This window comes from Thermobia domestica, chromosome 1 (assembly GCF_964235325.1).
Source record: "Thermobia domestica chromosome 1, izTheDome1.hap1.1, whole genome shotgun sequence".
Classification (NCBI taxonomy): Eukaryota; Metazoa; Arthropoda; class Insecta; order Zygentoma; family Lepismatidae; genus Thermobia; species Thermobia domestica.
Genome location: NC_137454.1, coordinates 27656691 through 27680938, shown reverse-complemented (window position 1 = coordinate 27680938; position 24248 = coordinate 27656691). Strand labels below are relative to the sequence as shown.

The 24248-nt window shown below is 37.4% G+C and overlaps 1 protein-coding gene across 3 annotated transcripts in view; it reads right to left on the bottom strand.

Moving 5' to 3' along the window:
- The window catches only part of alpha-Catr (alpha-catenin related), a 791894-nt gene that overhangs the window by 145418 nt on the left and 622228 nt on the right, over positions 1-24248 (bottom strand). The gene's annotated exons all lie outside the window — the stretch shown is intronic.

The following is a 24248-nucleotide window of genomic DNA, read 5'->3' as shown; positions in this document are numbered from 1 at the left end:
CCTAGCCCAGTGCGACCTCGGGAAAGGATAGGTGTACCCCTAGTCCAGTGCGACCTCAGGGCGGTGTAGGTGATTTGATATCAGTTGGACGACTGGTGCTGGGTCCCTCGGTGGTCATCCTTTTATTTGTCCTCTTCGGGCCCTTCCGTGAGGTCCGTCTTCTTTCGGTGTTCCTCGGTGTCCTTCGTGTCGGCTTCTTGTCTGTGCCGACAAGTGCGTCTATCGTGATGTGGGGATCCTTACAATATAAATGAAAACGAAAGTGATTATGTTTGTGCCTTCATACCTCTTGAACCACACGACCGATTTCAATCAGATTTTCAACATAAATGAGGATCCAGTCTGATCGACTTTTTATCATTTCTCTTTGGGGGTGCAACTTAGGGGAGCAGAAGGGGGGATATATACAAAAATGATCGGAAATGACCGACATTAATGCCGAATCCATAGTTTTCGGGGTCGCTGACATGAACAGTGACACTTCTAATGCCGTTTAAATCCAAATTCAGCCTCGCAACTTGGGGGAAGGTGGCGAAAATGACAGATATTAGAGAGCACTTCAGTAATAGCAGAAAGTAACTGACTAACGGAACATATTATCAATTTTCAGCGAAGCGGGTATTTGACGCTAGTATATGATAAACTTCAGTGCTAACCCAGCAACTAACGAAACGGGAAACTACTTGAATTAACACACAGCGTATTCTGGTCTACAAAGCTAGACAATGTTTTGACTGTATGTAACTCAACACCAGTGGTAGAGCGTTCACCTCCGGTCCCTGGTTCGATCCCAGCTCACGCCGTGTGGACTTTGTGGTGAACAAACACTATGCTCGTGGGTTTTCTCGGGGTTCTCCCGTTTTCTCCCACTTTCTTCATTCCACCATTTCATTCATTTCTCATCTTCACCGTCTCCTTTAGCCTAACCGGCATAGCCGTGGGACGTAAAACTTCATTTCGTTTTTCAACTAAAAGGCCGTCTGATCGGCCATAGCCCGTTTTAGGCTGAAACTCTAGGAAGATTATTTATTTGCTTCAATAAACATCCCTATGTCATCCTTTCAGTTTATTATATTTTTATGTATTTCTTCAAACTTAATAACCTCTGAAACAAAGTTACGAAATAACATTATATTTTATTTATTTATTTATTTATTTAATGGAAACGAAAGAAATGAAAAAAGAGAATGGCTGTTTCACAAACCAATTCTCTACTCCCATTTCATTTCATTTTTCGTTGACATTAATATACCTGCATCCCACCAGACTTGGCTGTCGGTTGGGTTGCAGAATCAACAGGCGCTCTTGCACGACGCATCCACTAAAACCGACCAGCTAGCTACAAATTTCCATCGGTTGCGTCGCGACGGCTGCTCGCCGTTGTCTCTGCCACAACAGTTTAGCCCCGTTCGTTCTGTCGTTGGCTGCAGTCCAGAAATGAAATAACCAACCAGTGGTTTCGTTCCACATACGCAAAAATATCTAAACGACAATATTTCCATATACGCACTTTTTTATATTTTTTTTCTCCGAAAAACTTTACACATAGGAGAAGAGGACTCTAAGATCTCACCGAGAACTATAGTAACCAGTATTATGTAATAAAATCTATAATAAAAGAATTTTTAATATTCGTACGATTTTACTTAAAAAGTGTAAAATTCATTGTACTATATATATATATATATATATATATATATATATATATATATATATATATATATATATATATATATATATATATATATATATATATATATATAAATTATGGGAAAGAACAAGAGAAAGTAGGTGCCAAATGTTCCGAGTTCAAATTTATCCTTTTCTTCTCCCAATTAAACAGTCGAAACGTATATTCAAACAAGATTACTAGAGAACAGGTTGCCTCAAAACACTCCGGTTTTCGTTCGGAGGAAGTCGAATGCACGTTGTACGACGTCACTCATTGACTCAAAGCTTGAGAGATTTTTTGAGACGGTGTTAAGAGTCTTCATCCCGGCGAAATTAAAATACCGCTAATTTTACAGTAATTATGTGATATCTTCAAATAGATAAAAGATAATTGAAATATAGAACAAGAGCGCCCTAGACAATATTATTTTGCGTGAGGTACCGTTATCACAAGTCACTAGTGGCTTTCCGTTTTAAGCTGTTTAGAAACGCGAAAATAAATGCCGATTTTCAAAATGGCTCGAAATCGAAAGCAGATAAGTGAGTCGTGATAATGGTTTCTCATGTAAAATAATATTGTCTAGGGCGCTCTTGTTCCACATTTCGATTATCTTTTATCTATTTGAAGATATCACATAATTACTGTAAATTTAGCGGTATTTTAATTTCGCCGGGATGAAGACTCTTAAGAACGCTGTTTTCGTACAAGTTAAGAAACTTGTAGGTGATATTTCGTTTTTTTTTTGTCTTTTTTTGTGTGTGTGAGCCGAAAAAAGCTGTATCCGAATTCTATATGGTAGGCTAGCAGAATTTTTTAGGTGTTCAAGTTAATGAACATTTGTGCATTTTTATAATTATTCCCACTTTCCAGACTTCTAAACTATGCTTTGCATAAGTAAAGGACTCTTATAGAATGGATATCCATCTGTCTGTCTATCGATAAGTATTAGAGCTAAAATAGTGAGAGATACGGAGAAACAGTTTTTGAATCAATTCAGTGTCTCAACAATAGGTTCCATCTTCACTGTCAATTACGGGCCACGATGGCTCAGTGGTAGAGCCCTTACCTTTAGTGCGAGGGGGTTCCTGGTTCGATCCCCTGCCAAGTAATTTTGTAGTGGACAACATCGTGTCCGTGGATTTTCTCGGGGTACTTCCGTTTCCTCCCTCCTTCTCATTCAACCAATTCTTAAATTTTCATTCACTTGCCTTAGTCATTGTCTCCCTTAGCCTAAAGAACATAGTTATGAGACGTTAAACTGACAGATTTCATCTCATTTTTTCCTTCTCTGTTAATTCTCCATACAAACCAGGTGTGTTAGAAATTATCCATTTCTGGTTCAACGTTGATCCCCTATTAAAAAAAAAAAAGGTAACATATAGAAACAATCAGTTTTTGGAACTGATTTAGTGTGTCAAGTAAACATATAATTTTTACTCTAATATGTCTACTAAAACCGGAAGTAGTAAAAATTTACTACTGTTTCCGGTTTCAAAATCGAATTTTATAGAGCAAAATTGGTGAGTGGTAGCAAAAAAATATAGTAGCAGAAAGCAAATGAATAAAACAAATGTAGGCCTAGTTGGCACTTTCTTTAATAAGCTAAATTAATCTTATCACATAATTTCTAACATAGGAATTGAACTTTTCATCAAACTAGGGAAAATTTGATAAGAAAAGAGGAAAATGTTGTGTCAATCGAGGGAAATTTTCTTAAGAAAACCAACGAATACTGAGTAAGAGGCATTTACATGGATTTTGAAGAAGAAATTTGTAAAATTACATATTTAAATTTCCAGTTCATTTCGAAGAAAACATAATCCACATTTAAATGAACAGGGTAAAATAAAGATAAAAAAGAAAGAAAGCGATGATTTCCAACGCCGTTAACAGATATTTATGCATAAAATGATCGTGGACTTATTTATCAGCGCAAAACTGTCTTCAACAATGGGGGGACAGGTAAGAAAGTTTCCATAATATTTTTAAAGCGTTGTTCAAAATATTTATGAAGTTGAAAAACAATGCTGTGGAGGATCATGGGAGGAGAGCAGTCTTCAACATTGAGAGATGGGCAGATTTGAGACTTATTCAGGGGGGGGGGAGAGATGAGACTTACATTACGGTAGATGAATTTGATTTCTGAGGTGAACCTGTTGTAGACTCCTATACAATACAGCAAGGGACATCAATTTCATCTAACATTTCCTTTGTGGTAGTTGGACATAAATCATCACATTTCTAACCCCCCCCCCCAAAAAACACATTTCAAATCGGATTATTGGCGGGACAGTCCCCCCAGTTCCAAGATTGGGAGATGTCCTCCATCCCCCCCCCCCAGAATTTGCGCTAGTGGACCTTATTAATACAAAACCACTTAACAGAACTGATTTAATTGTTTTTCAGTAAAAGAAAAACCTACTGACCACCTAATATGGTTACCATATAAATAGTAGCTATTTGTTCCTTCTTCTATAAGTTGGCCATTTTCTCTGAAACAAATAGTGATCAACTTAATAATTTTGCGTAAATTCTTGCCCAAGGTTTGTTTTCAAACACATGGGCTTTATTTCATTAGAATGTCTTTTTTGTTGCGTCAAAATACAGGTTTCTCTTTTCGGATGTCAAAACGCATCGAGGTACAACGCTTATTCCCTTATATCCTGACAATTATATGAATCCTGACTTAATTGTGGAAACAGCGATCTTCATCATATCCCACTTAATTCACTTTGGATGCATTTCGCATCTAGTTTTTCGCTCTAACGTACGGTATTTCCATATACATGTTGTTTCTCCCCCCCTCCTTCCCTATTCCACGTATAAACACGCAGCGTTCGACACCAAATTGAATTAACACGTTCTATTATCCATTAGTGGTAAAGAATAAACTTCATTCAGAACAGCTAACGAAATAATTCTGTATATGCCATGCAACAGCTAATGGAACTCGAATTTTCAATTGCACATGTATTTTTTTTCAATGATAAAAACAAAAAAAAAAAAAAACCTTCCAAGGGGATCCCAATAGGAAAAACAAACTAACTTTCACTCATTCGGTTTCACATAATTGATTGTTGCTATTTCTTAGAATTTTATGTGATGGAAACCTCTGAATGACGGATAACGACGACACATGGTAATTTGTCCGTTACACAAATTTAGTTTATTCACAGTTCATGTAACAACATGTATAGACTAATAACGGAATATTGTACAGTCAGCGACAAAAGTTCTATCCGTGGTAAAATTTATATTGAGAATAATGGTGGTATGGCTGGAAAGTACAGAAAATTCTGTTCTTTTTAATTTACTGAAAACTGTGCTCAAATTGTTCCTTCACTCTGAAGTTATTTACGAAACTAATTACATCGAACGGAAGGAACTTTTGTCGCTGACTGTACAACACGTACAATCTACAAACAATAAGGCAACACACTGCTTGTGGAGTCTGTGTGTGAAAAAAAAAAGCTATTTTCTTTTATTGAATACTGTATATAGACATGGTTTGACCTTGGACTACATAGTTTCCGAAATAACATCGTAGGCTAGGATACACAAATAGAGTGCTGTGAAACCCCTACGATTTACTTCATATTTTTATGACAAGACTAGCCTTCAGCTACCTGGGGACTTCGGTTTTAGAACGCCGCATTTGCTCGGCCTACGATCTTGCACTCTCATACTCCTCACATATCTCTAATTTTAAGGGATTTCGAGATATGGCTATCTTATTTTAAGAATTACAATCCCACTCTTTTTTCTTCTCTTCTAATAGAAATATCTAGAAACATTTAAACATGTGTTAAACACTAACTTCCATGCCTCCTAACTTTAAGGAATTTCGTTATTTTAACAACTGCAACCCCAGCCCTGCGTTTTCTTTTCCTTTCTAACAAGGGACCATTTCAACTTGGTGAATTTAATTACTGAAAATGATTGCTAGCGCTGGATTCAGCACCAAAAGAAAAAGAGAAAAAGAGGGTAAGCTCTACATGCATTCCTTCTATCCAATATTTGACCTCAATCCTTCTACTCGTTTTAAAATTAACATGGCATTTCTAGATATTCTCTACGTTTTATCTTCGCACTTTGCCCTAATTCATCTCCCATCCGGTATTTGATCTGCCAATAAACACCTTTTTTTTCTATTTTTTGTTGCTGAATTCAGTGCTAGCAATCATTTTCAGCACTTTAATTCACCAAATCGAAATGGTCACTATATTTTTAAACCGTTGAAACCCCTCTTTGATTATTTTAAATGAAAAATATAAGTATCAAACTCCATGTCTCTAACCCTGATGAATTTCTAGATATGATTATCCAATTATAACAATTATATCCAATTATAACATAAGCCCACCGATCATCTTCCCGATTTTTTCTTCCCTTCTCGGGCATGCATATATATATAACTGTGAAACACATGTCTAATGATTTTAAATGAAAATTCCATATACTGAATTTCATGTCCCTAACCTTAAGAGATTTTGAAATATGGACATATTACATAACAGTAATTGTAATTCACCCCATCTTCCTTCTCACTCCTTTTTTTTCCCTTCTAGGTCATCACGAGAAGTCCATATACCAAATTTCTTATATCTAATATTCAGAGATTCTAAGGTATGATCATATAATTGCCACCCCCTCTTTCCCCCTTTCCTGTCAAATTTCCAAAAAATCCTTTCTTAGTGAGACCTTACATCACAAGTTGTATGCCCTGTCCAAATTTCAGTTTCTAGCTTAAGCGGTTTGTCCTTGGCGTTGCTCACTCAGTCAAGACTTCTTTTTTTAAGATAGAGAATTAGCAGAAATAGCTTCATTTCAATCCTAACATGATGTCTGGAGATGACTGAGATTTTTAGTAAAGTACCAATGTAGACAGTAGTTAACTAGGTCAATATTCTTTTATTTTTCTTGTTTTTAACCTATAAGTATGGAATATTGTATTTCTCTTGAACTAAATTCCTGTGGACTGAATTTCGACTTTATCTTCAACTTTGCTTAGGTCTTCAAAACTGTCACAGTCACCAATATCGCCAATAATATTACATATAGCATCTCCAAAGTGACTATCAGTTAAGCCAAGCAATTCATAGCGGCTTAACTTTTACAATTACAGAAGTTCAAATAAATAAATAAATAAATAAATAAATAAATAAATAAATAAATACAAAGAAACACTATTCACTAATACACAAATGGTGTGATCGGGAGCTCCAAAGCAGGGGGCGCACCCAGAGAGGAGTTGACTGGGTCCTCCCCCCCCCCAAGAAAACTTTCTAACTCAACATACACTTGTACACTTTCTCAATAAAACTATACTTGCTTAACATTGAAATAATTGATGTAGCACGAAAATTTGATCTTACACTTTATCTGTATTCTTTTTCACACACACACACACACACACACACACACACACACACACACACACACACACACACACATACACACACACACACATATATATATATATATATATATATATATATATATATAAGAGCTCCTCCGTGGCTAAGTGGTTAGCGTACGCGCCTTTGGCGTGGGAGGCCCGGGTTCGATTCCCGGCCGGAGCTCATGTGATTCGGATTCCACGTTAATCAGTAGGTCCACGTCTCATATAGCCTCGCTGCTGAACGGGACGTTAAACTCAAAATCAACTCTCTCTCTCTCTCTCTCTCTCTCTATATATATATATATATATATATATATGTAGATAGATATATAGATATATACAGGGGTGCCCACAAGGGGGGCTATGACGCAAACTGCGTCATTGAAATATTTGGGGGGGGGTTAAAATCTATATAAATATGTTTGATGACGGGGGGTAAAATTAATCGAAAAGAAGATTTTTTTCATGGAAGAACACCTACGGATAGACAATTGGGGGGGTGCGTCATAGACATAAGGGGGGTGGGCACCACTGATATATATATATATATATATATATATATATATATATATATATATATATATATATATATATATATATATATATATATATATATATATATATATATATAACAATCTAGTTCTATCGTTTTTTCCTGAAAATATACTGCAAGTGGGTATATTTTACGATTACTTATCGTCTTTTTGCGGTGCAGAATAATACCCATTCAATACTACATAGACGTAGTGGTTCGTACTATTGGACCCCCTTTCCTGAAAACTTGGACTCCTCCCAGTAGAAACTTCTGTGCGCTCCTGCTCCAAAGTGAATATTAAAATAAATTCAAGAAAAACGTAACAACACAGTAGCAAATTAAGAGTACTAATGATTTCAATTACGAGCACAAAGAAGCAGAGCACACACTACGCCAGAACTTTCAGCTAAACAAGAAAACTACGAGCTAGTAGCGTGTTGCAGAATCCCTCTGTACATTTCAGAGTGAACAATATAGCGTGCGTAGGCGCCGATCGTGGAGAGGGAGCCAAAGGGTCCAGCCACACCAAAATCTGGGTATTTTTTGCTTGGAAATATGAGAATTAAACGCACATATCTAACGTCACTCCGCGCCCAAAGTTATACAGAAAACGGCGCCGGTAGCGTTTAGCGCTTACCATATTGAATTTTTGTCTTTTCCATATAATTAGAATCACTGATGAAAATATGGCGAACCTTGTGCATTCTCATTCATCAAATTCTAATAAGCCATATAGATTTTATGGGGAAATAACGTAATTTACAACTAACATTCATAATTTAAAAAAAAAGAAGGATTCGCGAAAAACATCATTCAAGTTTTGATTTCGCCACTGTAGGGTAAGAGAGAAAGAAAGAAAAGTTAGTCATCCAGCAACCTCTTAATTTTCTGAGGCTTTTTCCAATTATTTTCTGAGTTGTTAGCGTTAGAATTGAAACATTTTTTTCTGTTGACCCATGACCTCTTTGTCAACCAAAATAACTAGCATCGGCTGCATTTTACGACCACCAGGTGCACCTAACTACCATGTTATGAGGTGTATCTGTGTTGCAGTTTCTCCCTCGATCGCCATTCACAGGAAAATGACGAAAGTCCTCCTATGCGATAAACTCTAAAAGTGTATTGTTTTGAAGCAGGGGAGGGCAGGAGAGGCAATTGATCCTTCTGATTTTGAGAAATACATACGTTTTAACCACGTATAAATACGCAGCGTCAAGAGAAAGTGAGAGGGAACGCGGGAGAACCTGAAATGATGTTGCTGTCTTGAAGCGAACAGCTCATATACATCTAAACAATATTACAGTTATGCAGGCACGCACCCAGAAATTTTTGTTGGGAGGGAAGTCCAATATTAGAAGCCACTACAACTATGTAGTACTGAACGGGCATTATTCTGCGCCCGAAAACAAGATAAAGGAGAACACAGATAAAGTGTAAGATAAAATTTTCATGTTACATAAATTATTTCCCTGTTAAACAACTATAGTTTTATTGAAAAAGTGTCCAAATGTATGTTGAGTTAGGAAGTTTTTTTTTTTTTTGGGGGGGGGGGTCAGGACCCAGTGGAATCCCCGTGGGTGAGCCCCTCTACAACTACGTTCTTGTTACGATGTCCGAGTTCTATTCCTAGTGTGAAAATGAAACAAAGAACGTTTCTCTTCTTCATGTACGTACAGTCTGGTAGTCTTATGACACCTCTCAACTTCATGCATAGATAGTTATCTCATTCATTCGGTTCCCACCAGTTCACCAGAACCGGTTGTCAGAATTTCTCAGGTTTCCGGAACCGGTTTTACAAGTTTCTTTCCACTTCTGGAACCAGTACTTTCCTCAAGAAATAAGTAATATTAATTCTCAAGTACCACTTTTGAGAGCCAACATACAAAATATGAAAATAAACATGCTATATATCTTAATCCTAGTCACAATTATAAGTATGATTGGAATAAATAATGATACTACAATCATACACTAATAATACAATCATATAGTAGTAATATTAATAGTAACTTACTATGCTGATCATAGAAATCTGATAGAACAGGTGTGGCAAAGCTAATGGAAACATTGATCTAATTAAATATAATGCTATCAATGAACATCGAAGCCAAGCTGATCAATTAATTCTCGTAAAGTAAAACAAAATTAAGCAGCGAAAGGTCTGGTCAGTACCTGAATCATTGAAAAAAAATCACATCGTGACACTAGGCGAAGGGATGATTGAGGATATATCAGAAAGAACAAAATAATAAACGTTTATCACAAAACCCAACAATAACGGCGAGCGAGAGCCCAAGTCACACGACCCAACGTGACTTTAGTCATAGGCACGATTGAGGATATATCAGAAAGAACAAAGTAATAAACGTTTATCACAAAACCCAACAATAACGGCAAGCGAGAGCCCAAGTCACACGACCCAACGTGATACTAGTCATAGGAACGATTGACGCTATATCAGAAAGAACAAAGTAATAAACATTTATCACAAAACCCAACAATAACGGCAAGCGAGAGCCCAAGTCACACGACCCAACGTGATACTAGTCATAGGAACGATTGAGGATATATCAGAAAGAACAAAGTAATAAACGTTTATCACAAAACCCAACAATAACGGCAAGCGAGAGCCCACGTCACACGACCCAACGTGACACTAGTCATAGGAACGATTGAGGATATATCAGAAAGAACAAAGTAATAAACGTTTATCACAAAATCCAACAATAACGGCAAGCGAGAGCCCACGTCACACGACCCAACGTGACACTAGTCATAGGAACGATTGAGGATATATCAGAAAGAACAAAGTAATAAACGTTTATCACAAAACCCAACAATAACGGCAAGCGAGAGACCAAGTCACACGACCCAACGTGACACTAGTCATAGGAACGATTGAGGATATATCAGAAAGAACAAAGTAATAAACGTTTATCACAAAACCCAACAATAACGGCAAGCGAGAGCCCAAGTCACACGACCCAACGTGACACTAGTCATAGGAACGATTGAGGATATATCAGAAAGAACAAAGTAATAAACGTTTATCACAAAACACAACAATAACGGCAAGCGAGAGCCCAAGTCACACGACCCAACGTGATACTAGTCATAGGAACGATTGAGGATATATCAGAAAGAACAAAGTAATAAACGTTTATCACAAAACCCAACAATAACGGCAAGCGAGAGACCAAGTCACACGACCCAACGTGACACTAGTCATAGGAACGATTGAGAATATATCAGAAAGAACAAAGTAATAAACGTTTATCACAAAACCCAACAATAACGGCAAGCGAGAGACCAAGTCACACGACCCAACGTGACACTAGTCATAGGAACGATTGAGGATATATCAGAAAGAACAAAGTAATAAACGTTTATCACAAAACCCAACAATAACGGCAAGCGAGAGCCCAAGTCACACGACCCAACGTGATACTAGTCATAGGAACGATTGAGGATATATCAGAAAGAACAAAGTAATAAACGTTTATCACAAAACCCAACAATAACGGCAAGCGAGAGCCCAAGTCTACGACCCAACGTGACACTAGTCATAGGAACGATTGAGGATATATCAGAAAGAACAAAGTAATAAACGTTTATCACAAAACCCAACAATAACGGCAAGCGAGAGCCCAAGTCACACGACCCAACGTGACACTAGTCATAGGAACGATTGAGGATATATCAGAAAGAACAAAGTAATAAACGTTTATCACAAAACCCAACAATAACGGCAAGCGAGAGCCCAAGTCACACGACCCAACGTGACACTAGTCATAGGAACGATTGAGGATATATCAGAAAGAACAAAGTAATAAACGTTTATCACAAAACCCAACAATAACGGCAAGCGAGAGCCCACGTCACACGACCCAACGTGATACTAGTCATAGGAACGATTGAGGATATATCAGAAAGAACAAAGTAATAAACGTTTATCACAAAACCCAACAATAACGGCAAGCGAGAGCCCAAGTCACACGACCCAACGTGACACTAGTCATAGGAACGATTGAGGATATATCAGAAAGAACAAAGTAATAAACGTTTATCACAAAACCCAACAATAACGGCAAGCGAGAGCCCAAGTCACACGACCCAACGTGACACTAGTCATAGGAACGATTGAGGATATATCAGAAAGAACAAAGTAATAAACGTTTATCACAAAACCCAACAATAACGGCAAGCGAGAGCCCAAGTCACACGACCCAACGTGATACTAGTCATAGGAACGATTGAGGATATATCAGAAAGAACAAAGTAATAAACGTTTATCACAAAACCCAACAATAACGGCAAGCGAGAGCCCAAGTCACACGACCCAAAGATGGCTGATGAGGCTTAGCTCCACAATGAAATTTATTTGATCTTTCTTAGTTCCAATACCATGCTATACAAAATATGTATCTATTAATGTAAGTATATGAAAAAGTTGATCCTAGAAACAGAAGAGTTAAAAATAAACATTCAAGACGATACCGTTAAGCAGCCATTTGCCTTTGACGTCATGTTATGATGCCACAGCATGTCTTTGTTCCCGGAAAGTGTTATCCGCGAGATGAAAAGTTACTTTTTAAAATCGAGACGAGACTAGAAACTTGAAAATTCTCGTCTCGTTTTCGAGATAAGACGAAAAGTTTCATAGTTTCGTGAGCAAGACTAATGTGCCCAAGCCTTGGATTTCAAACACAGTTTTAGTGTTACATGACTCATAGTTTTAGTGTTACATGACTCATAGTTTTAGTGTTACATGACTCATAGTTTTAGTGTTACATGACTCATAGTTTTAGTGTTACATGACTCATAGTTTTAGTGTTACATGACTCATAGTTTTAGTGTTACATGACTCATAGTATAAAAACTATAAATTGATAAAAAGATTCTACTAACACAATGACGAAAATTTATCAACGTTAAAAAAGATGCACACGTCCCACAGTTATGCCATGTAGGCTATGAAGTGGGAGGAAACGGGAGAATCCCGAGAAAACCCACGCACACGATGTTTGTCCACCACAAAAAAACTCATTAGAGTATATTCTAATAATAAACATGATTTAAATGTTTCATCACACATTTCGTGGGCCTCTCGTGACGCGAAACAATTCTGATAACTTCTAGAAATGATACTAAGAAAAAATATCACGGCAAAAAAACTCTAACATATATTTACAAAATGAGACGAGACGAGAATATCTTTTCAAAAATCAAAGTGAGACGAGACAATACTTTTACGTAATTTACGAGACGAGACGGCCTAATTTTTCGTCTCGTCTCGTAGACAACACTACTATCGGAATAGCGGGAAAAAGATGTAAAGTGTTGACATTATACGAGTTGTCATGGATTCATGACTATATCTCTGCCGTCACTATTTTTCCCGATCATCAAACTGTTTTGTTTGTTCCGTCTGTTTTTCTTTCTCTGGGCAGTTCTAAAAAGTGAAAAGCAGCCTATGACGTCACAGGGTATGAAGTCGGAAATGATTGATGAAAAAGGAGAGAGAGAGGAAACACAAGCAGAACGAAGAGACACTGAAGCAGCACAAGCGATGGATAAGTAATGTCTTCGAAAGCAATTAGCTGCGTTGTTTTTAAGTGGCTGGCTGTCTATTAATGCAAGAGAGCTACTCAGAGCTCCCGTCAGAATTTAAAACAACCTTCACACACAGAAGATAGAAGGAAATGTCAAACATTCAAGAACACGAAGTATCTTATGAAGGATCCCTATTTTTTAATTTTTTTTATTTTATTGTTTCTTCGTTACTTATTATAATTAAAAAAGTAATATTACATAGACTACGGTTTACGAATTTAATATTTAGTTTTTAAATACTGACTGATTGATTGATATGAAGTTTTACGTCCCTTTCAACACCACGGCTATATGAGACGTGGACCTAAACCTTAACGTGGGATCCAATGTACACTCATGTCCAAAATGATTGTCGCATATCTGTAAATGTCTTCTTGTAAGAATTTAATTTGATAATGATTTTGCTGGGTACTTTTAATACTGATACTATGTGTATAATCGGGAAATGCATATTTGTGGTAAATTTCATAGGAAAAGAATTATAAATACGAAAATTAGAATGAGTAAAACACAATGTTGCTAAATGGACAAGAAAGTTTTATTTTCGTTTTATTGTTCTAATTTACTGCTCTTTTGACTTGAAATTTTCCACATACAAGTCTTTGCCGATTATACACATACTAATCTTATAAGAAATACCGGGCGAATTCGTTATCAAATTATATTCCTACAACAACATATTTATACACATGCGACAATAATTTTGGACATGAGTGTACAAGAGCTCCCACTGGGAATTGAATCCAGGTTTTCCGTGCCAAAGAGGTATACGCTAAATATAGTTACAAGGAAGTTGTTACTTGTTAAATAACTCATAAGTACATCTTTTCGGTAGACCATAAAGACCCATAATAGGTCTAGAAAGCTTCTGACCAGCGTTGCCAGACTACGGAAACAAATTTATTGTCACAATACCTAAAAATTATCGAATATCGGAAGAAATGATCGTATTTCTCGTATATATATATTTGGTCTAGGAATTAATTCGTGCGGGTGGACAAGAGATGGCGCAACGAACGGAGCGTCCCACAGTTCCGTGTATCCACACATGTGTTGCAAACCCCTGTCATCGCGTATCGTTCGTAGTATAGGGCAGTGGATTAAAGCGTCAACAACACCAGTTTGTAGTTAAGTGAACATGGCGCAATTTGTGCCTGATAAAGTGTTTTTGCGGGGTGTCCTGCTGCATTACTTTAACATGCAGAAAAGTGCGACTGAAAGTCATCGTATTTTGGTGGAAATGTATGGTGACCATGCTCTAGCTGAGCGAACGTGTCAGAAGTGGTTTGCACGGTTTAGAAGTGGTGATTTCGGCTTGGCAGACCAAGAGCGAGCTGGACAGCCAAAAAAAATTCAAGACGAAGAATTGACAGCATTGCTCGAGCAGGATTCGTGTCAAACGCAGGAACAACTTGCAGCAGCATTAGGCGTTGATCAAACAACAGTCTCCAAACGCTTGAAAGCCATGGGAATGATTCAAAAGGTGTCACATTGAGTTCCACATGAATTGAAAGACAGAGACGTTGAAAGACGAAAAACCATTTGCGAATTGCTGCTTCAACGACAGAGCAGAAAGAGGTTTCTGCATCGAATTATTACGGGTGATGAGAAGTGGATCCATTACGAGAACCCTAAACGAAAAAAGGCCTGGGTGAAACCAGGTGAACCAGGTCCATCACAACCAAAACGAGATATTCACTGTGCAAAGGTTATGCTGTGCATATGGTAGGATATGAAAGGTGTGGTGTACTATGAGCTGCTGCAACCGGGTGAAACTATGAATGGAGAACGTTATCGACGACAATTAATGCGTTTGAAGCAAGCTCTGGCCAGAACACGACCAGAATGGGAGAACAGACATGATAAACTTATTGTTCAACATGATAACGCTCGCCCACATGTCGCAAAACCGGTCAAAACCTATTTAGAAAATGTCGGATGGGAAGTTTTACCCCACCCGCCGTATTCACCAGACGTTGCTCCTTCGGACTACTACTTGTTCGATTGCATGAACAACGATTTGATTGGACAGCGGTTTACTGCTTCAGAAGATATCGAAACATGGGTCTCTGACTGGATCGCTTCCAAGGATGAGGACTTCTTTCGCCACGGAATCCGTACATTGCCTGACAGATGGGCGAAAGTGGTGGCTAGCGATGGACAATATTTTTCTTAAGGTATTTATGTATTTTGTGTTTGTACTACAGCTTCAATGTGTGCGTACCAACCGCACGAATTAATTCCTAGACCAAATATATATATATATATATATATATATATATATTCTACCCAATCCTAAAATTATCGTACGTTTTATAATTATTATTTTCTATCAACCGGAGCACAAAATTATCGTATGTTTTGATAATTATCGTACACTCTGACAACGCTGCTCCTGACACGCCTGTTACAGATAGGGTGACGCAGCGCACTAATCATGTGTTCGTCACGAGGCTAGACATAGTTCAGGCAGTCGCTAACAGATGGCGTTGGAGCGGCTGAGGCCCACAAAAGTGTCTGTAACGCCAAATGGTTTGGTTTTAATAAAGATCTATAAAATATATCTTTTGAAAAACTCTTCCAGAACCTTTTTAATTGAACCTGTAAAAATATATCATTGATATTTTATTTTGCTTTTCAAAGTTGCCTTTAGTGTCCAACATATTGAAGTTCAGGTGACCTTGCATGCAGAGTGTCATTTTTGCGATCATTTCTATCGACACTATTCATTCATAAAATTCTAAGCTCACCGGACACAAAATTAGCTATCGCTGCGCAGAAGGAAGAGTATTTGTTAATGCTGCAACAGATGGCGTTGCGGAGGAGCGTCGTCGTGAAGTGTGCCTGGATTAGCGCCGTGTGGCCATAGTAGTAAGCAGTGGCGGCTCGTGCAACTTATGGGAGCCGCGGTGGCTCAGTGGTAGAGTGTTCACCTCTGGTGCATGGGGTCCCGGGTTCAAACCCTGCTCCCGCCAAGTGAACTTTGTGGTGGACAAACACTGTGTGCGTTGGTTTTCTTGGGGTTGTCCCGTTTCCTCCCACTTTCTTCATTCCACTATTTCATTCATTTCTCATAATCACCGTCTCCTTTAGCCTAACCGGCATAACCGTGGGACGTAAAACTCAAAGATTTCATTTTCGTGCTACTTATACTTAGGAGGGCTGTATAAAATAAAACACCTTATTTAGAAATTAATTCCATACGATGGTCCTTCCTTGTAGCAAACTTTTCTATAACTCTCTATCATTGAAGTTATGGATCTTTTCAACCATTTCCTTTACTATTGATAACATGGCAAGTATCGTTAACCATTCTTCTCCCATTGTATTTCTTAGAAAGGTTTTCAATCTTTTAAGGGTAGAAGAGCATCATTCAGGTTCACTTGTAGTTAGGGGCAGCGTTATTTTAATATTTTCAAAAGTTTTAACACTTCAGAAAAAGTGGAAGCAAGACTATTGCTTATAATATACTGGAGGAAATTCACAGCATCACCAAGTTTTCTGATCTCTTCTCTTGCACAAACTACACTAAGTTCAGTATGAAGTTCATCTTTATCAAAAACAGGAAAGATCTCTGTACATTTATTGAAGATTTTTTCGGGAAAGGAAGCACTAAATTGATCAAAATTAGATTTCTGCAGAAGTGAAGATATAGATAAGTGGTCTGTAAAATGGAAGCGCAAGTTTACTTGGTTTAAAATAACGTCACACTTCTTTGGCTGCGTTTGCTCTTCATTGTGTATTTGAAACAATTCTCTTTTGGTTTTGAATTTACGTTTTGGTATCAACTAGTCCTATTGATTCCCTGATTTTATTAATTTTAGTAGTGAAGGCAAATAAATATGACTGATTTTTTCCTGCATCTATATGATGACTATGTAGTTGGTTATGTAAATATCTAGATGTTACGTAACCAAGTTTAAAAAAGTAGAGAAAAACAAAATTATTCTATTCAGCAAGCATTAGCGTATATCTCTCACTACAAGGCAGACGCTTCATTTATTGTTGTAGTGCTTGAGGTCTCGGATTCTGACAAAATTTGGAAACATTCTTTTAGTTCTTCCTGCTTTTCGTACACCACATTAACAGTCCTAGATTTAAAATTTTATCTGGCTGGTCTACCATTGGGTTTCCGCTTTGCAAAATAGGAATCTAAAACTGCTGTTTTGTTATGAGAGCGAGAAAAAAACGCGATAGCAGAAAAGATTAGAAAAGAATATTCTGGCTTTAGTGTTTTGTCTGGTGGTTCTTTCGATTACAAAATGTAATTAATGAGCAAAACAGTACACAAAATAAGCATTAGGATACACCTCTCTCACTTTAGCCTCGACTCCATTTATATCCCCACTCACTACACGTGCGCCATCATAGCTTTGCCACTCACAAGAACGAGACAGACCATTCTAAAAGAACTAAAAAAAAAAAAAAACCTAATTGTATAGTTACATATTTCATAAATTTTTTCACTTCTCTCTTGGAAACACTGATACAGAAGATAAAAATCACAAGTAACACCACGAAAATACTGAAAGAATTAAAGAATAATCACATTTTGAAAGAATTAAATATAATCGAATATTGCACAGAATAAATAAGTTGCCTACTAGAAACACCCCGCCAGCTGACAAGCAAACAAACCCCAAACAACATAAGTATATTCAGCGTTGCTAATCAAAGAAAGGGGGATTATGCCACTCGAAGCTAAAATCAGAAACTAAAGTTTTGTATAGGATTAGCCAGGGGATATTTCCCTGGAGTTGGCAAGCCTGAATATACGTACTCATCGCTGATCAAAGCAGACGAACACAAAACGAGAAGAGTGCGCTTGCGCAAACTGTCAAGCATCCGAAAGGACTGCACGTAAAGCAGTCCACACGTTACCAGTATAAACATGCTGAAAAGAGGAGGAAGTGGAATCACAGCATAGTAAGAAAGGCCAGGCGAGATTGTACTGACAGTCCAAGGGTATGAAGTGAAACAACAAATTTGCTTCAAGGAGGTGAAAAATTGATCAACAAAACCTCGCGTAAAAAGAGCATAAATATAAAGTCTCGAATCGGAAATATGGAATTACGTTTGGGGGGCTGCAGACCTGCAGTCTTCCCCCACGGGCGCCGCTGATAGTAAGATCAACTGAAGAAGATGGTGTCCAGTAGGGGCAAGATAAACAAAAGAAGGGAGTGTTGGAGTGAAAAAAAAGGCGCTATTGTGTTTAGGACAGTTAACACCGTGGTCTTCTAATTAATCCTATTCATTTTTCGACAGGGAACGGGCGCCAATTTTGGGGAGGGAACAAGAGGACCTTGAAGCTTCAAAATTTGCTTGCCCCCCTAGTATATTGCAAGGTTCCACGAGCTTTCAACACCACGTGCTGGCTGTAAACACACTTCAGATGACAGCCATGAAGAAGACGTCGTCAATCATCGCCAAAGATCGGCAAGTGACGAAGATTCAGAAAGTCTGCAACATTTCTGCATAAAAGGAGACAGGACGCCGTAGAAGACATCAATCTACGTCGGAGACACCTACCAACAACTCTCTAAGACGCATGGTCATTGAGAGAAACCTATCCAACATGCCTTAAGACGCATGGTGATTGGGCACCTACTAATTCACCAGCAAATCACCAAGTTATTTAAAGGAACTTACATTTTATCTGTACTATTTATTACTATTGTATACAATTGATATCTTTGTTTGGATATCTGATAATGAAAGACACATAAATGTACGACTTTCACCCTAAGTCATTCAAAACACGGTGCCACTGCAACAAGGACAAGAATACTTCCTAGGGAGTTAAAAAAAATCTCAAGTTGTTCAGAAGGACTTGAACTCTTAACTGTTTTCGTCATTTGATCGTCAGCTTAAAGTTTCAAACCGCTTTATTACACAACTCCGGGTTAAGCCAATAGACCACCAGGAGGGCTGATAATAATAATAATAATAATAATAATAATAATAATAATAATAATAATAATAATAATAATAATAATAATAATAATAATAATAATAATAATAATAATAATTTGGCTTGTTCCTCAAAATAAGTCGTACGCTCGTGCTCTATTTGTCAAAGAAAAAACAGCCCTGTTAAAATATATATGACAGTTGTTTATGAAGGAAAGCAAATTATATAAACAGTACAATTTTGCAAACAAAAATGGGGAACGTTATTTTTAAAAATCTATATGAAGAAGAAAAAAATTATTCAATTCCACTTTGGTGTTCGTGACCACACAAAATAAATAAATAATAAATGTTGCGTTTCAGAGGCGGAAAAATCACCTGGGTGGTTGGTAACACTTTCAATGAACGATAAACAACACCCAAGGGATAGGCGAAGGACGGAGAAGAGGATAAATGACGATCGATGTAAAACAAGAAGGAATTACGAGAAATTGGACACCACAAAAGGGGAACGGAAACAGAACTGGAAGAGAGGGAAAAAAGAAAGAAATACTGAATTCAATGAAACGACTGAAAAATCCAAAAGAAAATAAAGGGAAGAGGAATCAAAAAAGAAAGAAAAAAGATAAACAAGAACGAAGATCAAAAATAGAAAATCAAGAAAGAAAACGAAAACGAAGAGAAATGAAAAAGTTAAACATGTAAGTTTCGAACACAGAGGATGGACTAAATTTAAAAAAAAAAAGAATAGAAACGATAGACAGAAATACAAATAAAAGAAGAAAATGTAAGAAAAGAAGTTAAGAAGAATGAAGATAGTAAAATATTACACAGGTATGAATGAAAAGAGAAAGAAATGAAGAGAGCAATGAATAAGAAAAAGAACAAAAGATAGACAAAATATCATAAGTATTCTGCTTAAGGATGCGCAGAAGACAAGAATTGAAACTACCTAGTCTCCAAAATATTTCGTCTCAAAAGTGAAATGTCTCTACTGAAAGAGCTCCGTGTAGTGTCGAAAGATAATAACGGAGCGTTTCGTTTCTGTTATTGTTTCTTATGTTTCATTTGCTTATATGTGCGTCCTCTATCTTTCGATTGTACCGTATATTTAAGATTCATTTTTCCACGCTTCCCGGAAAATCACACTACTACACCCATACCATCGACTTTTGTTATTGAAATGAAATGAAATTGTTTTACGTTTCACGATCATGCACGCTAGGCTAAAGGAGGCGGTCACGATGAGAAAGAATGAAATAGTGGAATGAACAAAGTGGGAGGAAACGGGAGAACTCGAGAAAACCTCACGCACAAAGCTCTTGGCGCAAGCTGGGATCGAACCAGGGAGCCCACACGCCGGAGGTGAACGCTCTACTACTGAGCCACTGCGGCCCTATCGAAAATACGTCCAACTGATATCTAGTATCAAAAACGTATGTTTCTACTGGAAGAGCTCCTTATCGTCTCGAAAGGTGTATCTGTTTATTGTAACGAACTGCTTCTGATTGATCCGCTTCTGTTATTGTTTCTTATTTTTCATTTGCTTAGATGCGCGTCCTCTATCTTTTCGAAAGTTTCCTGTATGCTTACTTCCCTTGTGCATATTTTTATGATTCGTTTTTCCTTGCTTCCTCCAATATCAAACTACTACACCCATACCATCAATTTTTGTTATTAGAATCAAACAATTGTTGCGTATCGCTGCTTGCTTCCCTTACATACACTTACGTGATAATGACGCACAATTCTTAATGTTGTTTATACATTAATATTTCACTTACATGTTCATAAATAAGTTCTTAAAAGTTATTTTTCATTTCAAAATTAGTGATCTCCCCAATTAATTACCATGCCTAGCTCACGGATCCATAATCTGCACCAACTGTAATACCTTACAGCATGGGTGTCAGCAGTGTATATACAGGGTGTTTCAAAACAACACCGACAACGTTTGGGAGGTGATTCCTCATACCAAGATAAGACATAAATTATAGTCCAACTTGGGTGCACAAATGCTTCCTTTCGGAGTTATAGGTTGCCGAAAACTTGAAAAAATGAACTTAAAAATTCCATAGCTCCAAAACTATGGGACCTACCGTAGTCGGGTCAAGAATTCACTTAGGAACTAGTACGTGCTCTATGCAAATATCCATGTTTCAGAATCATGTGGTACTTTCGTAACAGTTTTCATAGAGATAGTTGGTGAATACTTCAAGTTACATGCCCGTAGCCAAACTCCTTCTACAAAAATTGTTACGAAAGTACCTTAGCTCTCTCCTGCCTGAAAAGTTGTATCTGTTTCTTCTGGAAGAGTTTCGTGCCATTTCGAAAGATAAATTTGTTTCTATTGGGAGAAGTCCATACCGTCTCAAATCTTGTCTGTTTTGTATTGTCTCGCCCGCAACATTAATTCCACAATCACTGGACGGTCCCTTACTGCAAGTTTGGAGAATACATACGTTACGGTTCTTAACTGATCTCTCACTTTCGATGAAAGAATTTCACACATTAAAGCCTCCATTAATCAAACGCTTATCTCACTCTCTCTTCTACCATCTATTACCACATCTCAATTAAGACAATGGTGTACAGGGTCCCAGATTCAATTCCGATGGGAGACTACTGAAATTTGAACGCATTATGATATTTCGAAATCGAACTTGAACTGTTCGTCTCATATAGCCTCGCTGCTGAAAGGGACGCTAAATTCCAATCCAGCAAACTTAAAGACAAGAGGAATAAAATGAAAGAACGAAAACATAAACCGGGAAAAGTGAATGTACAGAAAAGTTAGAAAAGAAACATAGGGAGGAAACAAAAAATAAGCGAAATAGAGAAGTGTAGCAAGAGATTAGAAAGAAACAAAGAAAATAAGAAAAAATAGTAAAGGAGAAAAATCAATCTGAAAAGAAGAAAAATGAAACAAAAACCGGAGCGGAGCAGAAAGTTCGTAAAACATCAGAAAGAAAGAAAAATAAGTGACGCAGATATGATGATGAACGGAACGAAATGAAGAAAGTAAAGGAAATAAAGAAAGAAATGAAGGCTGAAGATGGAAGCAAACGAAACAGAACGGGGCTGAAATATAAATCTATAGTGCTGAGGGTTTTAAGAGAATCAGAAGGAACCGTGTTGGTAAGTGAAATTCTCAACAGCTTGGAAGTTATTGTATGGGATTATACGTATATATATAGAGATATAGAAAGATGTGAAAGAAACGTCATCTGGTTCTAACAGAGAGACTTCTTCGCTTCCATCTTAAGGGAGGAGGGGATATTTGTCAGCTAAAGGAACAATCTTGACATCTTGTTCATCCATTGTTAGGTTTCAAAGAAAAAGAACCTACTCTATCTGGACTTTTGAAACAAACATATGAACTAAACTGGAAGCTTTATCACACCCCACATACTTCTATAAAGGTTCTACCAGAATCTATGTGTAGATTTGTTCGAAAGAAACTAATTCTAGTACTTCCAAGGGCCGCAGTGGCTCAGTGATAGAGCGGTCACCTTTGGTGCACCAGGTCCTTGGTTCGATCCCAGCACGCGCCAAATGAGCTTTGTGCTATGCGTGGATTTTCCCGGGGTTCTCCCGTTTCCTTCCATTTTCTTCATTCCACCATTTCCTTCAATACTCATTATCACCGCTTCCTTTAGCTTAGCTGGCATAATCGTGGGACGTAAAACTTAACGATTTCATTTCTAGTACTTCCAAGATTTTATTTTTACTAACACTTAGGAGTATCTTTGCTTTATATATAAAATTATACCCTTTTTAAACAGTGCATATTTTAAAACAGTGATCGGCAAACTTTTTTACAAGAGGTCAAAGAAAAAAGAAAAACGTTAGGAGGTCCAATATAATTTAATAATTTAAAACCGACGATAGTAGAAGTTGGAACCGTTGTCTGTATTCTCAAAAGAATAGATTCCTTTTTTGAAAAAAAAAAAAAAAAGCGAGTTTCGTTTCGCAGTTTGAAATTACGGTAGATTTCCAAACTATGCAAAATTCAATACTCAAACTTCGAGTAGTTCACCTGTAACTACTACTGCAATAGAGTAATAAAATCAAAGATAAAACTCGTTCCTCGGACGGTGAATTTATATCCAAAAGCCATTACTCGGTATCCCGTACTGTTTTTGTTCTATCGAGACCAATGTTGAAATCGAAAACAGTTGATTTCTACCACTTTCAGTTTGAATATGGGGTTGACGGAGGAGGTAGAGTCTATTCTTGGGACGCTGAATCGACTGCAAAAAACCGCTTCTCCAAATCTCTTACAGTACTTAATGTATGGAAATAAGTATTCTACCGGAAGTATTAGTAAATTTCAATATTCTGGTATTGGTATTGTTTTGTGCTTGATAATGGTATGTTTTCTTGAGATGCTAAATCTATTGCTAGAAACCTTTTGTCGCTATCTATTACCGTTTTTCCTCTCTGGCGATCAAAGTTGAAACCGGAAATGGTGGATTTCTACCCCTTTTGGTTTAAATAGAGAGTAACCAGATGAGATAGAATCTATTCTTGGGACGGTAAATCGACTACATAAAATCGCTTCTCGATACTTCTTACAATTTTTACTCTGTGGAAATCAATATTGAAACCGGAAGTACTAGTAAATTTCAACTACTTTCGATTTCCGTCAGACGCTGAATCGATTTTTTTAAAAAAAAAAGTTTATAAGAGTAGCTATCTGTTACCGTTTGTGTTTTATGGTGCTCAACTTTAAAACCAGAAATGGTTAATTGACATTTTACGGTTTCAACAAAGGGTCAACGAAAGAGAGAGAACCTATTCTGAGAACGCTGAATCAGTTACAAAAGATCTTCAGAAATCCTTAAGTTGTACGTCCCATGGTTATACCGGCCAGGTTAAAGGAGACGGCGATGAGAAATGAAGGCAATAGTGGAATGAATAAAGTGAAGGAAACGGGAGAACCCCAAGGAAACACACGCACACGGTGTTTGTCATCAGAAACTCTACTTGGCACGAGCTGGGATTGAACCAGGGATCCAGTGTACCAGAGATGAACGCTCTACCACTGAGGCAACGCAGCTCCAATTGCTAAAACCCGTTTCTTGTTATCTTTACCGTTTTTGCGCTGTCCAAAT